Source organism: Nyctereutes procyonoides, unplaced genomic scaffold (genome assembly GCF_905146905.1).
Source record: "Nyctereutes procyonoides isolate TBG_1078 unplaced genomic scaffold, NYPRO_anot_genome, whole genome shotgun sequence".
NCBI lineage: Eukaryota > Metazoa > Chordata > Mammalia > Carnivora > Canidae > Nyctereutes > Nyctereutes procyonoides.
Window position 1 is genome coordinate 52,487,712 of NW_026575044.1, and position 23,100 is coordinate 52,510,811.

At 41.0% G+C, this 23,100-nt stretch overlaps 1 protein-coding gene and 1 pseudogene across 1 annotated transcript in view; both read left to right on the forward strand.

Moving 5' to 3' along the window:
• The window catches only part of DYM (dymeclin), a 346,418-nt gene that overhangs the window by 167,148 nt on the left and 156,170 nt on the right, over positions 1–23,100 (forward strand). The gene's annotated exons all lie outside the window — the stretch shown is intronic.
• Positions 8,954–10,017, forward strand: LOC129508922 (transcription initiation factor TFIID subunit 9-like; annotated as a pseudogene).

Consider the following 23,100-nt stretch of genomic DNA (forward strand, 5'->3'; position numbering starts at 1 on the left):
GAGACCACACGGTTTTGTATCTGTCAGATGCAAAACCTAGAAGAGCCAGTGATCTTCAACAAAATACAAAACAGAGTAACATGTTACACTGCTGTGAAGTAGGGTGTGAATAAAGCTTCTAAAAGCCATTTTAGCTGGACATAAGTGTAAAGAGCGATTTCATATGGTGTCTGTGCTATTGTCTCGTATTTATGACAGTGTATCTTCTGTAAACTCTTGGTATTCTAGAATCTCCTAAGCATATATGATTTGAGTTTTGTTCATCTATAAAGTCTTCTGAATATTCTATGAGTATTTGAGATCATTATTTGGGATTATACTTAATTAAAAAATTCACAAAAAGTAGATTACATGCAAGGAATTGTCCTGGTTACAAAGACATCATTACTCACTTCCTGCCCTTATGACCTTCCCTCCTGCCTTTTCTGTCTCCCCAACTGGCTTCTTTCCCTGGCTTTGACTTCACCTTTGGCTTAATACATAACTTTTCTTCAGTATTTCATGCTGTGTTGGTTTTTTCTTCTCTTTTTGCTCATTTTCCCTAGGAGTTCACATACATGCCTGTGACTTTACCTACTATGCACTTGTGAACAGAAAACCATCCAGATCTGCACTCACAGTCCTAATCTCTCTGCTTTCCCTGAGGCAGACAGTACAGCATAGGGGTTAAGAGCACAGACTCTGATCGGGGATCCTAGCTTCAAAACTTACCAACTCTAGGACCTTGGAGGAGTTACTGAACTTCTCCGTGCAGCAGCTTCCCTGTTGTAAGATGGGGTGATGGTGGGTGTTCTCTCCATGGATGTGGTGACGGTTACGTGAGTTAATATCTGTGAAGGGCCCAGCAGGCAGCATGGACCCTGTGTAAGCATTGACTGGCCAAACATTCACTCCACTCATGTCTCTACCTGGATATCCCCCACTTACCTCAGACTTTCATGAAGTTGAAAACAACTCATTTTGAAACCTGCTCTCCCTTTGAAGTTCCCTATCGTAGGTTGTAGTGTAATAGCCCTCACCCCAGCTCCCTAGACAGCCAGGCCGGAACCCTTCAAGTCATTCCCCATCCTTCCCCCCTGTCCTTTAAATGCCACATTCAGTCAGGCCCTGGAGTTCTGTCCAGCTCTGCTGGTGACACGCCCATTTGTTCGTCCCCCAGCTCCCATCTCCACCACCGCAGCAGGTTCCCTTGCTCACCGGCTTCAGCCACGCAGTCATTAGCCTGTCAGACCCCTTGCCTCCCCACGCTCCTGCCGTGGTAGGCCCTGGCACTTGCTGCTGCAATTTGAGAGGCACAGCTGATATTATCCCCCCCGTCATTAAATATTAAGTATTACTCCCCTTGCCAGGAGGTTCCATTTCAGCCTACTGAGAGCAGTGGGTTGTCAACTGTGGGTGATTTTGTCCCTCGGGGACATTTGGCAATGTCTGGAATAGGGGTTTGTCTTTTTGTTGTTTTATGGGTTTTTTGTGGTTTTTTTTGGCGGGGGGGTGATTGCTCCTGACATCTAGTGGGTAGAGGCTAGGGATACCCTATAATATGCAGAAGAACAAAGAATTACCCAGTGCCGAGACTGAGGAACCTTGCCTTATAGTGAGGAATCCAGGTCCTGCCACTTGTACTCAGGCTTCCATTACGACTTGTCATATGTTGGCAGGTGCCTGCTGCTCTCATCTCACTGAATCACCGCAGTGTGCTGCTCTTTCCCAGGTATTCTTATTCTGCATCAGGATAAAATGTAGTCTGGACCTGGAAAAATAGTTGAGGAAATGTCTGGTGTCACCTCCTCCTCCTGTAAAGCTGTTCCATCAGTTTCCCACCCCTCTGTTAGGTTTTACCTTAGACTGGTAATGGCCCACATCCCACCATGCCACACACGGCCCCCCTTGTCCCCCATAGCTCCTGGGCCTTTTCGCTTTAGACCTAGCTGCTGCTAACATCCATGTCATGTTTCCCTATTCACATTTCCAAAGAGGAAGAAGAACCTAGTTGGCCTATTTACCGCTTCATAGAAGTCCTGGGCCACGGTCAGTTTTGGGGGCTAGGAGGGGGTTCAAGGGGCCAGGAAAGGAGAAAGTTACTTGTTGGAAGACGTGGCTTCTCCCAGAGGTGGATGTGGGAAAGAGCGGACTTAAGTGTCGTGACCTGACCAGCGTAGGTGTTTGTGGCACAGGTGCCTTGCCTGAGGTGGAAAGTCTTGTTGCTTGAGCAGAGTAGTTATTACTGGAAGTAAAAGACTTGTGCTGTATTACTTTGCATTGCTCTATAGAGAGCATCTCTCAGTAAGCACACTGTGGACTCTTAATAAGTACTTAGTGACTGGTTCTTAGAAGGTGGGCCGGCATCTGAGATTTTAAGCTTAGTTCTGACAGCCATTGTTCTGAGACTCCATGTAAGTTGATTCATGTCAGGCTGCATTTTGCACATACGCTGCTGCTTGGAGCTAGGGAAGTTGATGACAGTGCAGAGTGTCGAAGTTTTCTGGTCTTTCAAACCTCTTAACAATAAAATAATTTAAAACATAAGTTGCAGTTTTTTTTAAAGATTTTATTTATTTATTCATGAGACACAGAGAGAGACACAGAGAGAGGCAGAGACACAGGCAGAGGGAGAAGCAGGCTCCATGCAAGGAGCCCAATGTGGGACTCGATCCCGGGGCCCCAGAATCAGGCCCTGGGCTGAAGGCAGTGCTAAACCGCTGAGCTACCTGGGCTGCCCAGATTACATTTTTAATTAGGACTTTTTAATAGCAGTACAGAGGAATTTTTTCTTGTATAATTTGAAAATTTAAAAATTCTTTAACCTGTGATTTATGCTCCCCTCCCCCCCCCTTTTTTTTTACTATTTACAGCCAGCAGTAATGAATGTAGACTCTTATAAATTCCCCTCCTTCTCTTCGTCTGACCAACCCCATGCTGTCAGGCTCTGTAAGCTTCCTTGTTCTGCTCTGCATCTGTAACAGTAGACATGGTAGTCACTCAGCATTTTTCTGAAGTCTGCAAAACGAGGTTGGTTATTTAACTCTGAATGGTTAGCTCTTCTATTTTGGACAAGTAAAGATCTTTCAGAATAGCCCATGGAATCAAAGAAAAATAGACCATTTGTTTTTAATAATACTTGCTGGTATTACCTTACCACATCAGGCCTCCTCAATTTCTCTCCTCACTTCTGTCCCTCCTGAATTAAGTTTTCATGGGTTGATGTTTTCTTCTGAACCAAGTAATACATTGAACCAAAAACACACAAGAGAATATTAAGAAACAAAACAGTCAGGAATCCCTGGGTGGCTTAGCAGTTTGACGCCTGCCTTCGGCCCAGGGCGTGATCCTGGAGTCCCGGGATCGAGTCTTACATCGGGCTCCCCGCACGGAGCCTGCTTCTCCCTCTGCCTGTGTCTCTGCCTCTCTCTCTCTGTGTCTTTCATGAATAAATAAATAAAATCTTTAAAAAAAAAAGTCTGTTGGGATGAATTTTATATTACACAACATAAAATATTCAAATATATGGTAACATACTGTTATTTCTCTTGGTTATGAGATGTCGGGAATACTGCCTTACTTTTAAAATAAGGTCCATTTGGGGATCCCTGGGTGGCTCAGTGGTTTAGTGCTTGCCTTTGGCCCAGGGTGTAATCCTGGAGACCCGGGATCAAGTCCCCCATCAGGCTCCCTACATGGAGCCTGCTTCTCCCTCCCTCCCTCCCCCTCTCTCTCTTTCTCTCTCTCTCTCTCTCTCTCTCTCTCTCTCTCTGTGTCTCATGAATAAATAAATAAAATCTTAAAAAAAAAAGAACTTTTAAAAATAAAGTCCTTTTGGGGACCTCTGGGGGGCTCAGTCTTTTAAGCTTCTGCCTTCAGCTCAGATCCTGATCCTGGAGTCCTGGGATTGAGCCACGAATTGGGCTCCCTGCTCAGTGGAGAGCCTGCTTCACCCTGTCCTTTTGCCCCTCCCCCTGATCATGTTCTCTCTCTCTTTCACTCACTCTCTTTCTCTCAATAAGATCTTAAAATAAGATCCATTTAATGATAAATTCATACCTATCACTTTCAGTATCTCACCATTTGTTTCTTTTTTTGTTGTAATTAAGACTAGTAGAAGTCTGGAGGCTTATATGGTTTAGGGTATTGGTGCTACACAGCTGGTAAGTGTGTCCAGATCAGAGGCCAGTGTGCCTTCTGCACAGAGCAAGACCAGAGGAGCATTGCTTCTGAAGATAACTCACCTGCTGTGGGATCACGTATCCAAGCTACTGGGGATTTTCTTAGACAGGTGGTTCTCTGCCATCTAAGGTGACCAAGCCCTTGTTGATCATTCCATTTGCCACTTTCACCTTTCATTTCAACTTCCTTCCAGTAATAACAGCTAAATAGAATTACAGGTACAATGACTGTAGGAGGTCTTTTTTTCTTTTTTTTCTTTCTTAAATTTGCTAGTTGAGGAGGGTATGGCTCTGTTGACATAACTGCAGTATACGGTGTGTGGATATTATCCAGGGAGATGAACATGGAAGAGAGGACAAGAACTGTATATCTTTCTGCTTGTAACTTTAATATTTTTCTTCCACCTAATCCTTGCCATTAGTATTTATTTTTAATTCAGTAAGTACTTACCAGGCTTTTGCTTTGTGTCTACCACTGCCAAAGTTCTCTGAGATATTTTATGTTTTAATTTCAGACTAATGCCGTTCATTGAATCTAGAAATTGTGTTAGTTACACTCATGATGGTTTTATTTTTTTAATCTCTAATTAAGTTTCTATCCATATCATTATCTGATATCATTGTAGTTAGAAAATTATTTCTGTAGGGTAGGAATTGCATGATACTAGGGTTATAGGAAATAGTTTAGTTTTGTTCTGAAATCCTGGTGAGTTCTGTTTTCCATCTCTAATGTATGTACGCTTTGTGTGAGTGTTGAGAGTTATCAGTGGCTTGCCACGTCTTTCAACAGCTCTCTTTTTTTCTATTGCAGTGTTAGAATATTCTTCGAAATCATTTTAACCTAAAAATAAATGTGGATAACATCTCTACAAAAACATTTCTTGCTCTCTGTTAATATTCCTGGATTCTGATTCTTTGCCCAAAGAATCATCACATCGCCTGTTATTTCCCAAATATTTCACTAAACGAAAGCTTCACTGAATATAGAGAGTTCTTAAGAATATGTTTTATTTTAGATTGGTAGGAGGTCTGAGCAATGGTTTTGCACTGTAAGTACTTCTATTAAACTTACATGATTTATTTTAAAAAGATAGAATTAACTAGTTCTTGCCTAATACCTAGTCAATAAAGAACTTCCAGCTTTGGGATCCCTGGGTGGCGCAGCGGTTTGGCGCTTGCCTTTGGCCCAGGGCGCGATCCTGGAGACCCGGGATCGAATCCCACATCAGGCTCCCGGTGCATGGAGCCTGCTTCTCCCTCTGCCTGTGTCTCTGCCTCTCTCTCTCTCTCTGTGACTATCATAAATAAATAATAAAAAAAAAAATTAAAAAAAAAAAAAAAAAAAAGAACTTCCAGCTTCTCCATTGCTTTAGACTTTTCCGATCCTTGTTTGATCTTGGTATGACAGTAGCCAAGAAAGGAAGGAAAAATGTTTTGCCTTGAAAATCTGGCTTCCTGCACTTCCTACAGTTAGTGGTACTTTGAAGGTAACTAATTTTTTTGGGAAAATCTGACATGGTTTGCTTTTTTAGTTTAGCCCTTTCTTAAGAAGTTACATTGAGAGCACTTGGCTCGCAGTTGAAAAGGTTTCCAATAGAAAATTTCTAACACTTCAGAGATTGCTAGTATTTTACAATAAGAGTGTCTCAGTAGACTTGATGGGACATGTGAAAACTTCATAATTGGTTTGGTTTAATTTCAGTTTAGACTTCTGGCATATTCAAAATATCAGCCTTTAAAGTAGCAGACCATACCTTTATCTGATAAATTATTATAAGTACAGACTTTTATGAAAAGAATTGTCACATGGGAAATTAAATATTAAAATGCATAGAGTTTTATAGAATGCTGTGGCCATTTTGTAGAGGTAATAGGGAGGGTTCATACTTTGTCCTTTAGCCATGAATTATTAAGCCCCTATTCCTATCAGCTATAAAAGATCTGAGATTTTTACCCAGTTTACAAGCTAACAAATTAGATTCCACAGTTTCATGGATCCTGGTAGAAACTCAGTATTCTTGGGTAAGAGATAGAGCACAGCCTACTAACCACAGCAGTGGGAGGAACCAGAATATCATTTTCTTGTGTGGCTCCCTAGGCCTACTGAGCAACCTGACAAAGGTCAGGTGACATCTACACATGAGTTGCATTACAGAGCAGGGACCCTGAGCTTGGGAAACCCCAATCTTTTATTATAGGCTTCAAGAAAACTTACCCAGTGTTTGCATGGAGACATCTTTAAAGTATTTGATAGCAAACAAACTGCCCTCTACTCTAGAGGCAGACACTTGCTCCACCTTCCATATCTGGTCACGCTGCAGACATCTGTGAAAAGATAGTCCAGAGCACAAGGCCATCAATGCCTCTGCTTTCAAGATGTGCAGAAACCTGAGAGACCCATGGGAAATTATGTTCCTACAGTCTTTACCTAGTTATGCCTTTCTGTTACCAGTTGGAAAAACCACTGTGGCATTAAGGTAGCTAGTTGATACTACCTTGGGTCTCATGTGTCACTTGCTAATGCATTGGATTTATGTATCTTAGAAGAAGTACTAAAGGAGTGCCTGACCTCACCCATCTCAACTTTGTCATGTGTCATAATGAATCCCTGGTCAGATGTCAGTGTTGTTAGCACAACCCCGAAAGCATTGTTTACAAGTGGCTTTAACATCAGCAGGATATCTTGATATTAAACACAAATCACAAAATTTTAGGTTTGGAAAGATCTTTGAAGAACATTGAGACTAGTTTGCACATTTTACACGTAGAAATACTGAATCCTAGGTTTCCTGTGTGAGGAGTCTAAGTGAACATTGTGGCAGAGGCGACTGTAGAAAGCATGTCTCCCAGCTTCTTGCCTGGTATTCTTCCCAGAACAAGAGAGAAAAGGCTTGCATGAAGGCTCACATATTCTCTCTCCTTTTTTTTTTTTTTTTAATGATAGGCACACAGTGAGAGAGAGAGAGAGAGAGAGGCAGAGACACAGGCAGAGGGAGAAGCAGGCTCCATGCACCGGGAGCCCGACGTGGGACTCGATCCCAGGTCTCCAGGATCGCGCCCTGGGCCAAAGGCAGGCGCTAAACCGCTGTGCCACCCAGGGATCCCTCTCCTTTTGTTTTTAAAGCCATAACTGTGATTGATACCTAATATGTTACAAAATGCTAAGGCCAGATAAGAGAGAGTGATTCAGAAAGAATTTTGCTTTTGATGAATTGCACAGGCTTCATCGACTTTTAGTAAAAAAAAAGAACCTTTTCCCAAAGAAATAAAGGGTTGTGTTAAGAGGAGAAACAGGAGTAAACAAAAGTTTCAGAGATTGAGAATGACTCACATGTCCATTGGAAGTGCTTGCAGAATCCGATGGAACAGGGATGGGGCTGCATGAGGGAGGAGAGACTGCCTCCTGGAAGGGAGGAAAAGAGAGGTGAGCCAAGGTAGCCTCTGGGAAGGTAGAGAAATACTCCCTGTTGCCAACACTGACAAATACTCGGAGCAGTCACAGTTGTTCATTTGTTTGGTACACCTCGGTTTCCTCTTCTACAAGTGGGCATATCTTCCCAGAGCTGTCTGGAGGAATAAATGAGTTATCGTATGTGAAGCACTTTATGAATAGCAGTCACCTGATGCTTCATCTTCCTGGTTAAAAGACAGACAGCAGTAGATCCTATTCCTGGTGGGGCTCAGTAGTAGGTATTTGATAAATTCTCATGCTTTAAAATTTGTATTAAAATGGTTAAAATCTCCTGGTGATAAGTCAGGTAGAAACAGCATGCCATATGGACTACCACATTTTGGTTTTTGTACAGTTGGTATCTGCCATATGGCACATACTGGGCCCTATACAGTGTTATTTTGCTCTCCGATGGTATGGGTGTTGCTATTTCCATTTTACAGTGAAGAAACAATCTCAGAGAAGTAATTTATCTAAGATCACCTTACCGGACAGTGACAATGTTGGGATTTAAACCTTCATGTGTCCTCCATCTATAATACTGTACTCCCTTCCACTGCCAAGTGCTGGTTATAAATGAAGTTTTAAACTAAAAGCATATGAATAATCTGTATACGAGACATTTATTATTATATCCTTCCTTGGGAGAGTTGCTTTCAACTTTTCTAAGTGTGTGATCTCCTTGTTGTTTTTAAGAAGCCATTGACAATCTTTTAGTAGCTGCTGAAAAGATTTGAGGGTGAACTGTGGGGTCTCAGACATCTCATGTCGTCTTGCAGGCTTTGTCATCTGAGGTTCTGTGAGAGTCTCCCTGTTGAGAGCTAGATAAGTGACAGTTTTCCCCAACAATGGCACATAGCCAAACCTATCTAAACACCTAGAGAGGAGTTAATTGATGAAAAATTATATTTTCTTAAGAACCCTGCTTGAAAGAGAGGTGGCTGAGCTGGGTGGCTCAGCGGTTTAGCACTGCCTTCAGTCCAGGGCGTGATCCTGGAGACCTGGGATTGAGTCCTATGTCGGGCTCCCTGCATGGAGCCTGCTTCTCCCTCTGCATGTGTCTCTGCCCTTCTCTCTCTCTCTCTCTCTCTCTCTCTCTCTCTCTCTCAATAAAATAAAATAAAATAAAATAAAATAAAATAAAATAAAATAAAATAAAATATTTTTTAAAAAAAGAAAGATCTGAGGGGTTTGAGGACCACAAAGTAGGACAAACATCTGTAGGAACCCGATATGACATTGCTGTTAGTGCAGTTTTTCCATCTAAAGTGTGCCTATTTTCATACCTCTATTAGTCAAACACGAATATCATGTTGAAATATAAGAACATTGTACAGTTGCTCCCGAACATCCTGCTCACCGGTACCCCGGGGGTTGGAAAAACCACACTAGGCAAAGAACTTGCATCGAGATCAGGACTGAAATACATTAATGTGGGTGATTTAGCTCAAGAAGTCTGATCAACAGATATCATGGAGTCTGGCAAGATGGCTTCTCCCAAGAGCATGCCGAAAGATGCACAGATGATGGCACAAATCCTGAAGGATATGGGGATTACAGAATTATGAACCAAGAGTTATAAATCAGATGTTGGAGTTTGCGTTCCGATATGTGACCACAATCCTAGATGATGCAAAAATTTATTCAAGCCATGCTAAGAAGGCTACTGTTGATGCAGACGATGTGCGGCTTGCCATTCAGTGTCGTGCTGATCAGTCTTTTACCTCTCCTCCCCCAAGAGATTTTTTGTTGGATATTGCAAGGCAAAGAAATCAAACTCCTTTGCCGTTAATCAAGCCATATTCAGGCCCCAGGCTGCCACCTGATAGATATTGCTTGACGGCTCCAAACTATAGACTTAAGTCTTTACAAAAAAAGGCATCAACTTCTGCGGGAAGAATAACAGTTCCATGGTTAAGTGTTGGTTCTGTTACTAGCCGACCAAGTACTCCCACTCTTGGTACACCAACCCCACAAACCATGTCAGTGTCAACTAAAGTAGGGACTCCCATGTCCCTCACAGGGCAGAGGTTTACAGTACAGATGCCCACATCACAGTCCCCAACTGTAAAACCATCAATTCCTGCCACATCCACAGTTCAGAATGTTCTGATTAATCCATCATTAATTGGGTCCAAAAACATTCTTATCACTACAAACATGGTGTCATCACAAAATACTTCCAATGAATCATCAAATGCATTGAAAAGAAAACGAGAAGATGATGATGATGATGACGATGATGACTATGATAATTTGTAATCTAGCCTTGATGCTGTAACCTGTAAACTTGGTCTTAAATCCATTGTACTGAGATTAAACGTGCATGCTGGGTATTTTCTAGTTGTGTTGTAGAAAACTTAAATGGTATTTAATGAGTAAATATAGTTATCCTTTCCTATTGAAAAAAAAAAAGAACATTGTACATTATTTACTTAATAATGGTACCTTAATATATCATTCCAAATTTCTCACTTAGAATCAGTCACTGAGCTTTTAAACATACCCTGGTTCTGCACAGACTATTTTATAACACGATTATGATTGTTTTAATATAAGGGTGGGTATTTGGGGATCATTTAATCATTTATCAAATTTGTTCTATATGTCTGCCACATGTCCAGTATTGCCGGTCACTGGCAACTCATGTGATGCACCACACTGTCCTGCCCAGTGTGATGGAGCTGAAATTGAAATCTACATGTGACCTTAGCTCAGAAGTGTTCTATCATCTGTGTGGCAGACCTGGCATTGGCAAGAACTAGAAAGAAGAAACCGGTGTCAACCACATTAAACTCAGATTCTCTATTAGGAAAGAGTGCAGTGTCCACTGTGTAGAGCTTCCATCACCTTCTTTCTTGGATCACACCAATGCAGAGGTTCTCAAGGTGTGATCCACAGACCACACAGGTTCCCTGGGGTCTAAGCAATAAGGTGTCATTTGGCATTTCCACTTGCTGACATTTTGAATGAGTATCGTCAAAGCAAAGTTGGGGTAAAACATAAGTCAGGACGATGGCACTGAATTGTATCAGTACTCATTGTATTTTCTACAACCACACACTTGCAGTGAAAAGGGGGAAAAGCCACTTTTACTGAATGTCCTTGATGACATAGTAAAAACGGTTAGTTGTGATAAAGCTTGACTTTTGGATACAAGTTTTTGAGATATTTTGTGGGATAGATCTGGTTCAAATAAAGCATTTCTTATATTGAGCTGTAGTGATTGTCTTGGGAAAGCACACGTATGATTGTGTTGTGAACTAGTCACTTTTTTTTAAGATTTTATTCTAGAGAGAGAGAGAGAGAGAGAGAGAGTGTCAGAGACTCTCAGAGGGAGGCAGAGGGAGAAGCAGGCTCCATGCAGGGAGCCCAATGTGGGACTCCATCCTGGGTCTCCAGGATCACGCCCTGGGCTGAAGGCGGCGCTAAACCACTGAGCCACCTGGGCTGCCCAACTAGTCACTTCTTGGATGAGATTACCATTTTTATGTTAAAGAATGAGTGACATCTGTGGTTATTTAGGGTTGGCAGACATTTTTGTAAAAATGAATAAAATGAGCCTGTCACTTCAGAGAAAACAACTGCTAGTGTTGGTTGCCAATGATAAAATTGGAACTTACAGGCAAAAATTAGAATTTTAAAAAACTCATATTGGCATCATAGGTTTGACAGCTTCCCAATTATTAAAGACTTTTTTTTATAAGATTGAAGATGATGATAAGTATCGGAATTTGGGATGTTGTGTGATGAAATGTATCAACATTTGTAAGATCTGTATAACTCAGCAAATCAATATTTTTCAAATGACCAAAGCATGAAGTTGCAAAATGCAGCATGAGTGAAAAGATTCATTGAAAGTACAAAATAGACCAATGGATCTTGATGCAAAAGACTCAAAGTCATCTTTTTTATGCTCCTGTATTTTAACTAATCTTTGAGAAACTACCACTTGAATCCTATTGTTTCTAAGCAGAATATCTATAATTTTCTGGAAAGGACATTAAAATAGTCCTCCCTTTTCTAAGTACATATATTATAAGGCTGCATTTTCTTAATATGCTTCAAATAAAACAAGATTGACTTAAGCAGGAATGAGGATCTGTTTTCTCTTAAGCCAGACAGTAAAAAGATTTTGCAGAAGTAGAAAATAATGTTACTCTTCAGACATTTTGTTTTGTTTTCAAAAGTTTTTTTTATCAAATCTTATTTGTTAACATGTAATAGGTTAATTACTAGATTTAAATTATTTTTTATATTTCTCATTTTTATTTTTACTGTGTTTATAGGTATAACCTTCACACAAAAAGTTTTTTTTGGTCCTTGATAATTTTTTAGGAGTCTAAAGGGGCTCTGAGGTGTTGTGCCCAAGATCGCGAATCCGAGAAACCACCGAGGAGCCGACACCGATGCAAACACATGAGGGTTTATTTACAAGCTCGAGCTTGGGTCCAAGTGTACCGACACCGCGGAGCAGGGACTTGGACCCTGAGGCTAAGAGGCGCAGCAGCTTTATAGGGGCCAGTGGCCAATGGGATACGCAGAGAGTTGCACAGTCATGCTGGTCCGGACACTCACAGGTGGCCGATTGAGTTACATTTTACCCTAAAGTATCCATTTGAACTGGCCTGTCACTGAGCCGATTTCCGATTAGGGTGTGCCCTGGTCTTGACTAGGGTGGGGCAGTGCCCTAAGCAGGTCGGCACAAGGCGGGTACAGCACAAAATGGAGTCAGTCCTGCTCTGCTTGTCCAAGGGTAGGGGATTTTTGTTAAATTTCCTGGGTCCCACAGAGGTAAGGCTAATACCCTTTCAGAGGATGGGGCAGAGATAGTGAATATGAACACATCTGTATTACAGAGTTCATTGTATATACTTTTGAATATCTACTATTTCTGAATTAATTATACCCTTCCATCAGTATAATCAATAGTTAGCTACATTTGTATTATTCATTCTTCCATTTAATAATTATTGAGACCATAGTTATCAAGGGGTTAGAAGGGAAAGGGGATACACAGAATATATAAATCATGTTTATTCCCCGTAAGAGGGCAAGGTTTCTTTCTTTAAAAGTCATAACCTGGGATCCCTGGGTGGCGCAGTGGTTTGGCGCCTGCCTTTGGCCCAGGGCGCGATCCTGGAAACCACGTCGGGCTCCCGGTGCTTCTCCCTCTGCCTGTGTCTCTGCCCTCTCTCTCTCTCTCTCTCTCTCTCTCTCTCTCTCTCTCTCTCTCTGTGTGTGTGTGTGTGACTATCATAAATAAATAAAAATTCAAAAAAAAGTCATAACATAACCTGGGAATGTTACTGTACTAAATTGTCCTAGAAGTTTGTTGCTCATCTTGTTTGGATGTGGCTATAAAATATGTTCTGGTTGTTTATGGCTGTGTAACAAACCCACCCCAAAACTTACTGCTTAAAACAATGATTTCTCATTATGTCTCACAGTGCTTGTGGATTGATTACTTAGCTGTGTGATACTCACTTGGAGTTTCTTACATTTGCAGTTAGCACCTGGGTTGGATGTCCAGTGTGGCCCAGTCTCATGACTGGCAATTGATGCCAGCTGTTAGCTGGGAGGTCTATTGAGATGTTGACTAGAGCTTCTCATTCTTTTCCATGGGACCTGGCTGTGAAGTTTGGTCTTCTCACAAGTTTCCAAGAGGAAACATCCCATAGATATCAAATCACTGTTAACATATACCTAAAAGTAATAGAATATTTATGTCAACTATAATTAAATTAAAAAAAGAAAGAAAGAAAAAGAAAGAAAGGAAGAGTCCTAAGAATGACAAGAACCGACCTAGCTCACCTATCCCAGAAAATTACTTTGACTACATTTTGTCTGTCAAGAGCAGGTTGCAGGGCCAGTCCGGATTCAAAAGGAGGTGACCACCAAAGGACAGAAACACTGAGAGGCTTGGTTCTTTTGCAGCCAACCGCTGTCTTTGGACACTGCCTGTCATGGGACTGTCATAAATTATTCCCCGGTGTAGCTGGGAAGATGAATGACTACTTTCATTCTTAAATTCTGAGCTTAAGATCAATGTCTGGATTTCTACTCATAATAGAAAATTTAGCTGAATGTATTCAGATGCTATCTTTGCATTTTTTGTTTGTTTGCTTAATCTACATTTGCTGTAGAAGCTCTCCCTCTTGATTTTTGCCTGTATTCAGTTTCTTTTGTTCAGACGGAAATGCCCACTTTCCAGTGACCGTGTCTTACAATGGGTGAACAGAGTTCCTGCCCTGTGAGCGCTGGAGTTGCTACACTTGCTGGTCACAGAGTGCTTGACACTGGCCTGATGTTGCCTTTGGGCTGAGGAAATGCAGAGCTGTGTTACCCTGTGGCAGTGTGACTGGCTGCATGTTCACTCTGACAGTGGCAACCCCAGAAGTTCCAGAAAGGGAGGTTAAGGGGCAACGTTAAATCTGGGGAATGGAAATCAGAGGTTGTGTGGAAGTAGCATTTATACAGCAGTTATACCATCTGCAATTTGATTATGTGTTTGCTGTGGTCTGAGATCAGGCTGCAGGAAATTTTGTGGGGTCGGGGGGATCCTTTAGCTAAAGCTCCCCTTGGTGGTGCTGTTGTGCTATAAACTTTGAAAGAATTTTTTTTTTGGGTGCCCCCCCCCTTTTTTTTGGCAAATGTTTTATTGGACACCTGGGGTGCACCAGGCCTTGTGCTAGGCAGAGAGGAACTAAAAGGACACAGTTACTGTCCACATAGTCTATACCTGGTTATTCACTTCCCTGACATTTTCTCAAAAGATGAAAAATACTACCTAATTGAATGTAAGCCAGGCCCATGGCTGCCTCTAGACTCCCTGTAGGTACTAACTAGTTTGCCTAATAAAGATCACATGCTCTCAAAACTTAGGGTTTTTAAAGTTATATGAAAGGGAATCCGATGGTCCTTAAATATATTTTAAAATACTCAGTTTCACTCTAATAAAACTGCAATTTAAAAGCTTCCCTGAGATGACATTTTCCACCTTTTGGTTTAGAAAAATCTGCCTGTGCAGTTATATCCAGACACTCTCCAACTGTGTCTGTACAACCATGTGGCAGTGTCTATCCAAATTCCAAATATGTCACTCCTTGACTCAACAGTCATAGCCTGTATTTGTGCAAAATGATAGCGTACAAGTTTATTTGGGCAGTATTTTTTTCATAATAGCGAGAGGTTAGAAGCAACTCAAGATATCCATCCATAGAGACTTATTTAAATAAATGTGACACACTGACACAGTGGACAGTGTGCAGCTACAGAACAAAGTAAGGGGACCTATAGAAGGCTCTCTGAGACACGTGAAGAAAGTGTATGTGTAGTATGTGAATAGAAGTCGGGATAAATAATACGTATTTGTTCTTATTTACATGAAAAAAATCTGGAAGGATACACAAGAACTGATTAAAATGTTATGGGGTGAGAGCAAAGCAAAACTTTTCACTGCCTGTGTTTCTCTTCTTTTACCACGTGAGTGCCAGTGGGACAGGAATCTTTGTCCTCATGAATGTATCTCAAGTACCTATTAACAATGCCTGGCACACAAGATGTGTAGAATAAAGGATTATGCAAAAATAATAAAGTTAAGAAACAAAAGCAGTACAGACTCAGGGAGCCTGGATGGCTATGGCTAAGTCCTTTAAGTGTCTGACTCTTGACCTCCCTCAGCTGAGGTTTTGCTCTCAGAATCATGAGTTCAAGCCCCGCGTTGGGCGTGGAGCCTCCCTCGCCTCTCCACTAAAAAAGGCAATACAGACTCATTACAAAAATACAGGCAAGCTAGAAGACAACCATGGTTTCTACTTCTGTGTAATCCTTAGACTAATGCCTTAGTCTAAAACACTCCAGATAATTTTCTATTCATACATATGTATATGTTTAAAAAAAAACAGGCTATAGCGTGTATGTATAGTTTTATAAGTATCTTTGTACTGTATCACCTGCAGTGGGAAAGAGAGTTTTATAACATGGCTTTGGGGATCCCTGGGTGGCGCAGCGGTTTGGCGCTTGCCTTTGGCCCAGGGCGCGATCCTGGAGACCCGGGATCGAATCCCACGTCGGGCTCCCGGTGCATGGAGCCTGCTACTACTCCCTCTGCCTATGTCTCTGCCTCTCTCTCTCTCTCTCTCTCTCTCTCTCTCTCTGTGACTATCATAAATAAATAAAAATTTTAAAAAAAGATTAAAAAAAGTTTATAACATGGCTTTGAACTATCATTGATTTATCCAACAAAATAAATAATGCCGTGTATTTGGACATTTAAGTTTTGCACATACATACACAGACAGCTCTGGAAAGAAAATTCTTATGCATGAGAGTATATGAAAGTGGGCAGTAGTATACACTAGAGTAAGACCCATCTCTGCCTCTTGCTAGCTGTGTGATCTTGGGCAAGTTAAATAAAATGTGCAAAATAATAGTTCCTATTTTGTAGTGTTATTATGAGTATTCAGTAAAAAGATGGAAACCGTTAGAACAATGTTTAGCATATTTAAGTGTTAGCCAACCCTCCTTTTCTCCAAACAGAGCTTGTGGAAAATGGTAGACTTGATTCTGAGTGAGCATTACCATTCCTTATTCCGGAGCCTCAGAAACCCCTCAGGAGCATTTGTTTGCAATTTGTCCTTTTGGGTATTGCCCCCTGCAGTGATCCCTGGGCTCACAAGCAGAAGACTCTTTAGGGATAATTTGTGTGATGACATTTAGTAGGAGGATATCCTGAGTGAGCCCTGCAGGAGACTTCTCTGCAAGGAGGCAGATCTTGTGCTCCTGCTCTTGAATCTCAGGTGTGGCTTGTGTTTCATTAAGTAGCAGGGAAAATTGTTTCTGCTTCTTCTTAGGGAGAGCAAACAGGGTCAGAAGGCTGACTGCTGATGCCTCCGTTCCCCCTTGCTATGTGATAAAACGAGGAGAAGACCTGATGGGACCCATCTGACACCACTGGGTGGGCATGGTGGGTACAGCCACTCATCCACTGCCTCAGAGGCCTGGCCTCCGTCCTTGTTTTTGGGGCAGTCAAGCCACCTTTTCCCACCTACTGACCCTATCATTTTTAAAAGGTTTTATTTTCACTTTTTATTCATTGTTAATTAGTTCTTAGAATCCATTTCTGTTTCCCTTCTTCAGTCTCACTATTTATAAAGCAATTTCATCCTTGCACATACTGGTTTTCTTAAAGTTGGGCATGCTTGATCAAATTGAAGTAGTTCTAAAATACAACATGACTGAGAAATGACTGTTTATTTCTTTTCATTTACGTATTAATAGATATTTCACAGGCACCTCCCCTCACAAAAAGGGAGAACTGAAGTCCTTTCTTATTTAGATGTTAAAAGGCTTTAATTTTTAGGCTATCCAAAAGCAACACCTGAAATGTGAATAAAACATTTCCAGAACAAAACCAAAACTGTTTAAATTATCAAATACTTGACACAAGTGTTGCATTCCTTCTATGTCTAGAAATCAAATGTTTCATGTTAAAATGAAGATGGAATTAGCTTAAACAAATGTTATTTGCAGAAGTCTTTGCTTCCTTTGGAAGAAAAAAGGTGGTGTGAGGATTTTATAGTATTGTTTTTATATTGCAATCATGAAATGGAGTATTTTGTAATAATTGATAGATTTTAGGCATTTTTTAAGGCCTTACCAGTTTTTTTCTTTCACAGTGACATGTAGTGCTTGCTTGAAATTGTGCTTTTCATTCCTTCCAAACCATTTGCATCTATTTTGCTGATGTATACTGACCTTATTGTATCCAGTAAGTAATTACTAATCCTGACTGGTCTAGACACTGGTAGTGATGCAAACTTGTGCCATTTTTTTCATTCTAAGACTTTCTTAGAATTGGATCACATGCTAAGTGTTATGTAATACACAGTCTCCCTGTTGCAACTGAAAAAGTGAAAATAGTCTTTTAAAAAGCTATTGTCATGACATATATATGTATATGAAGTATTCCCAGCTTGAAACAGCATTTCACTTTTGCCTCTGTTATTCTTCAGATGTGGGAAATGATACTTCGCTATGTGAAAAGGGTTTCATCAAGTGTATCCGTCAAATTTAGGTTCAACTGTGAATCACTGAGAAAAACTGACAATACTAGTAGTTTAAAGAAAGCATTTTATTTTTCTCCCAGTAGAAGTCCAAGTTGATGGAGCCTCTGCTCCAGCAAGTACTGGTTTTCTTCAGCTGCTAAGACAAATCCTCACCAGCTAAACTACCTAAAGCAAAATACATGTATTATCACGTAGTTCTGTAGGTCAGAAGTCCGATGTGGCTTAGCTCGTGTCTGCTGCAGGTTTCACAAGGCTGAAATCAAGTTGTTGGCCCTCCTGGGTTAGCATCAGAAGGCTCTGGGAAGAATCTCCTTCTAGATTCCAGGTTGTTGGCAGAATTCAGTTCCTTGTGATGGTAGAAATCATCACAAGGTCCTCTTTACCTTTCTGGCACTCAGCTAGGGGCTTCTCTGAGGTTCTAGAAGCCGCTTTCTGGTCCTCACACACCGGTTCCTACATCAGTGGCACATCCAGTGATTCTCATGCTTGGAATCCCTCTGATTTATCCGTTTGCCACCTCTGGCTCTGGCCAGAGAGAGTTCCTATACTTTAAAGGGCTCATATGATTAGATTGTCCACATCTGGATAGTTCAGGATTATGTCTCTATTTTGAGATCTGTAGTCTTAATTACATCTGCCAATTCCCTTTTGCCTTATACAGCTCCTTGTTTTCAGGGATTAGGGCATGGACATCTTTGGGGGAAATCCCTTTCAATATGCCTCCACCATCCTTAGGGTCTGACCTTGGTTATTACCGTCCTGTTCAGCATCTGAGTTCAAGCCACAGGCTAAGAGGAGGGGACAAAAAGTAAAAGAGCAAGACAAGGCACAAGCTGACTCTTCAGGAAGATGCCCAGAAGCTGCCATGAGAAATACTTATACCTGGTAAGCCCAAACTTCATCATGTGACCACAGTTAGCAGCAGTGGAAGCTGAGAAATGTAGTTTTTTTTAAAAAAAGATTTTATTTATTTATTCATGAGAGAGAGAGAGAGACAGAGAGAGAGAGAGGCAGAGACACAGGCAGAGGGAGAAGCAGGCTCCATGTAGGGAGCCTGACATGGGACTCCCGGGTCTCCAGGATCACGACCTGGACTGAAGGTGGCGCTAAACCGCTGAGCCACCCGGGCTGCCCCGAAATGTAGTTTTTATTCATCACAGCATGTGCTCGCTGAAAGTCTGTTAGTGGAGAAATGGATTATGGGAAGACAGACAGCAGCCCCTCCGCCGCCATGTGTATTTTTTCTAGTCACTGGAAAACAAGAAAGTAGAGTGGATGACAGTAGTACAACCACCAGACTGCAGGGAGTGGGCCAGCATGGCTTTCTGGCAAGGTAGAGACCCACAGGGGCAGGCTGCAGAGAAATCCCTGGAGATGCAGTATTGTTCAACCTGAAGAACATCTAGCCTTGGTTTATTTTTCTACTCTTGGATACCTGCACAGTGTTTTTACAGAGTGAATTTTAGTAAATATTTTTTTAATGAATAAAAACGTTGCTACTCATGTGACTTTGGAGTAGGATGAACAATTTTGTAAAGCTAAGTGTATTTTTTTTTTAAGTCCAACCGTTTATGTTAAAGTCTGTTGCTGGGTGTTAAAGTTGAATTCCAGGGATCCCTGAGTGGCGCAGCGGTTTGGCGCTTGCCTTTGGCCCAGGGCGCGATCCTGGAGACCAGGGATCTAATCCCACGTCGGGCTCCCGGTGCTTGGAGCCTGCTTCTCCCTCTGCCTGTGTCTCTGCCTCTCTCTCTCTCTCTCTCTCTCTCTCTCTCTCTCCTCACTATCATAAAAAATAAATAAATAAATAAAATAAAAGATAAAAAATAAAATAAAGTTGAATTCCAGCTAGAAACACAATATATAACCAGTTCATCCATTTTTGCATTATACAGGTCCTTACTTCCTCCAACATCTAAGTATCTTCTCTACTGAAAGAAAAAGTGAAAATACAGTTTAGGAATAATTTCTGTTTCAATCCAGTAGAACTTCTCTGTGGCCAACTGTAGTATAAGGCAGAGAGTGAAGACTTGTACAAAGTGCCGTAGGTACCTAGAAGGAAGGGGTAGTTCTAACCTAGGACAAATTTAATCAAGACCTTAAAGAATGAATAACATCTCAACAGGTAAAGGTGGGGGAAAGCAAAATCCCACATGTAACTAAAAACATCTTTGGCTGGCAAGGGAGAAGAATTTGGGGAAGTATATGGAACTGCCTGTTTCTAGAGAATTTTTTATTTTTTATCAGTGAACGTTTGCTTCTGAAGTTTTCCACTCTGCGCCCCCCATTACCTTTCCTGTTAGGATTCACATCAAGCACAGGTGCTGTCAGTTTCTGTTGCAGGCCACCCTCTTCAAGACGGACTTGTCAGTATTGCAGCCTGTAGACTTCGCATGAAGTTCTCTTGGTAACCTTTCAGCTTGTCCAGCTGTGTTAGACAGTGTGGGGCATTTGAGCAGCTGCATGTGTCATTAGAATTGACTCTAGAGGGGGTCACAGATTAAGAGGAACCAGACATACTGGGTCTGCCTGCCCTGCTCGGTGATGCCAAGTGGGCATGCAACGCAGAGAACCAGAAGGGAGCGGTAGCTCACGTAGAACAGTGTAGCACTGGCCTGTGGTTTGGCTTCATTGGGGAAAGGGCTGAGATGGCCACGGCCAGTCAGCGCTGGCTACGCAGCCTTGGAGGTGTCAGAGGAGAGATGGATAGGAAATTAAGTAAGGTCCACCCACATCTATCATCATGCGGTGACAGTTTTGCACTTGGTGTTCCCTTGGTGGTAGCAACAGGAGCAGCCGGGGCTTCCAGGGCCCCTACTGCTCCCAGAGCACTTTCCTCTGCCAGGATCTCTTTTACATATTCCATTTTCACGTCCAATAGCATGTGAAGAAAGGGCGCCATTTCTTTAAACATGTGTGTACATCCTTACCAACATGCCTAAATACCTCGGGAAAATTAGAAGACATTTCTCTAAAAGTTGGAATAATGAGGTTGATCTTAAAGCTGTCAACTTCTCAAAAGGTGATGTATTATTCTTTTTTTTTTAAAGATTTATTTTATTTGTTCATGAGAGACACACACAGAGAGGCAGAGAGACACAGGCAGAGGGAGAAGCAGGCTCCATGCAGTGAGCCCGACGTGGGACTCTATCCCGGGTCTCCAGGATCACGCCCTGGGCTGAAGGCAGCGCCAAACTGCTGAGCCACCCAGGCTGCCCCGATGTATTATTCTTAAGATATTTTATCCAACTACAAGATGGACATTGTACAGGAGAATAATAGAATTCTAGTGTCATGAGTGAAGTTTTTTTTAAAAAAAATCATAGTAGGTCCATTGGATTTCCTAAACACTGCATTTTCTTATAGATTTGTAATGTGGAAACATGTTACGTTTTATTGATTTTTACATATAGCTTGAGTTTTTTTTTAAATTGGTTCTATTATTTATTCTCTCTTGTTCTCTGTCTTCTGTAGAGTTTTATCTGTTAACAGATAGAATGTAGATTCTTATAGAAAAAGTCTGTTTTATTAATTATAAGGCATATGTCTCAGGCTACCAACAAAGTATACTGAGTGTTTTGAATTAAATATTTAGTATTTCATTGACTATTTCCTCTGACTTCCATTAAGACCTCTAGAAATAATTCTTCTCTAATAAGCCTTTTGTTTGTTTGGAGCCAATACACAGATTGATGTGGAGAGAACCATTGTTGTAGTGCATCGGGTATGGTAAGCTGTTCTCGATAACCTATCTAACTTGAGTGTAGTTCATTTTTGGTGAGATGTTAAGTTTCTGTCATTGCAGGAAACACTTGGTTTTGTTCCCAGATGTGTGATAGTGGTGCTGTTTTGAGACTAGAAAGAAACTTTTGATGATGACATGGAATAAGAAACTTTAAAAGTGTGCAGAGATAATAAAGGGCATGGTATTAAAGGTTTTTACTAAGACACATGGTCTGCTTGATCAGGGTGTATAGGGCTGAGCCTGGGAGATGTAATCTAATTTTCTTCTTCCCTTGAATGTAGTTGGTATTGGTTTGACTAGCACAGGCTAATGCTTCATCACAGGTGATCGTTGTTACTATTTCTTTAGGACAGTTAAATAATCTGTTCTGGGCAGTTAAATCTGTTCTGTCGTACACAGTAAATTTCCCTTTCTTTGTGCACAGTTCTTTGAGTTGACAAATATGGTTGTGTATCTGCCGCCATGAGGTGAAGAAAAGATTCTTCTCCCCAGAAACTCCCTGTGTAGTTGTGTGGTCACACTCTGCCAGCAACCTGAGCCCCATTCTGTTCCTGTAGTTCTTTCTTTTCCAGAGTGTCCTGTAAATGAAATCGTACAGAATGTAGTCTTTTGAGTGTAGAGGTTTATCCATGTTGTTGAATGGCTCCTTATTTATTATTTTTTTTTAGACTGAGGAGTAGTCCACTATAAGGATACCACAGTTTATCTCTTTATCAGTTGAAAGATGTTTGGCCTGTTTTCTTTTTGAGACAGTTATGAGGAAGCTGCTATAAATATTTGTGTAGAAAATTTGGAGGAATATACATTTTCATTTCTGTTGGATACATGCCTAGGAATAATGTTTTTGGGTGAATGGTACATGTATGGTTAAGTGTATAAGAAACTGCCAAAGTCTTTTCCAAAGTGACTGTACTGTTTTGTCTTCCTACTAGCAATGTGTGCAGGATCCAGTTACTTCACATCTTCACCAACAATTAATATTATCTTTTTTTGTAAAAGCCATCCTAAAAGATATGTAATCATATCTCGTTTGTTTGTTTGGTATTATTTAAATTTTTAATTTTAGTTCCAGTATAGTTAACATACAGTGTCATATTAGTTTCAGGTATGCAGTATAGTGATTGAACACTTCTATATGTCATCCAGTGCTCACCATGATAGGTACCCTCCTTGATCCCCATCACCTGTTGCCCCCTCCCCACCCCGAGAATTCTTTATCTATTACAAGTCCTTTTACAAAAAAAAAAAAAAAAGTCCTTTTACAGGTTTGTGTTTTGTAAAGCTGTGTCTATCATTCATGGCTTGTCTTTTCTTTTAACATCTTTCAAAGAGCAGGAATTTTTGATTTTGATAAAGTCCAAATACTCAGTTTTTTGTTTTTTTACAAATTATGCTTCTAGTATCTACTTAAGATCTCTTCTGCCTAACCAAGGGCCACAAAAGGTTTCTCCTTTTTTTTCTTCTAAGAAGTTTTATAGTTTCAGGTCTAAGCAATTAAGTCTGTAATTCACTTTGAGTTAATTTTTGTCTGTGATACAAGGTATGAATCAATGTTCATATTTTTGCATTCAAATATATCATTAGTCCAGTAGCATTTATCAAAAAGACTGTCCTTTCTCTGTTGAATCTGGCAACGCACTAGCAGTTGATTTTCTTTTTTTTAAGGAATTTATGGAG